General features: G+C 41.0%; 1 protein-coding gene across 2 annotated transcripts in view; it reads right to left on the bottom strand.

Annotated features, from left to right (window-relative positions):
* The window catches only part of LOC119585077 (ATP-binding cassette sub-family A member 3-like), a 16804-nt gene that overhangs the window by 4883 nt on the left and 11030 nt on the right, over positions 1-891 (bottom strand). The gene's annotated exons all lie outside the window — the stretch shown is intronic.

The following is an 891-nucleotide window of genomic DNA, read 5'->3' on the forward strand; positions in this document are numbered from 1 at the left end:
ATGCTACAAACAAATAGAAGAAAGAAAAATAAAAAGCGTAAACAGTGGTGCAAAAACTGGTAACAAAGGCGAAATCATTGTTCTGATATCAAATTATTAAAGGAATTAAGTGAAGAACCAATTGATTTTTTTCAATTATTTGCACATGACTAAAAAGAAAGATACAATAATGAGAAGAGCAATATCGCCACATGAAAGACACCTGTCGAAATGAGAAGTTGAGAACTGTACAGTTACGAATCCCCACACACGCTCGCTTCAGTTACTCTTTTCAGTCAAAAATAGGGAACATTGTATTTGTCTCAGTTTATCTGTACAGTTTTGCTGAACTGACGAAATGAGATACTGAGATACCCACACACGTTCAGTTTTAATTGACAGTTAAAACTGCACGTGTGTGGCTGGCCTAAGAGAGAGGAAGAAGATGGGGGAGAAGAGGCAGAAGAGGATGAAGGAGGAGGTCATTTGAAAGAAAGAAGATGGGGGATAAGAAGCAGAAGGAGGAGTGAAAAAAGAGAGGAAGGAGAAGAAGATGGGGGAGATGAAACGGAAGAGGATGAAGGTGAGGAAGAGGAGAAGGAGAAGAAGAAAACGAAGATGAGATGAGGGAGATGAGGTGTTATTCTTGTCAAGAGAGTAAGAGAAAGGGAGAAAGAAGATGGGGGAGAAGCAGCAGAAGAGGATGAGGGAGGAGGAGGAAGAGGAGGAGAAGAAAACGAAGATGAGATGAGGGAGACTTGCGTGTTATTCTCGCACCTCAATCAGTAGAAAGAAAAGAAGAAGAAGATGACGAAGAAGCAACAGAAGATGAAGAAGGAAGAGGAGGAGACGAAGAAAGGGAGGGAGACGTGTGTCTGTGTGCTTGTTTTTTTATGGACGGTTAGAATAATG

This window comes from Penaeus monodon, chromosome 19, assembly GCF_015228065.2.
Source record: "Penaeus monodon isolate SGIC_2016 chromosome 19, NSTDA_Pmon_1, whole genome shotgun sequence".
Taxonomy (NCBI): Eukaryota; Metazoa; Arthropoda; class Malacostraca; order Decapoda; family Penaeidae; genus Penaeus; species Penaeus monodon.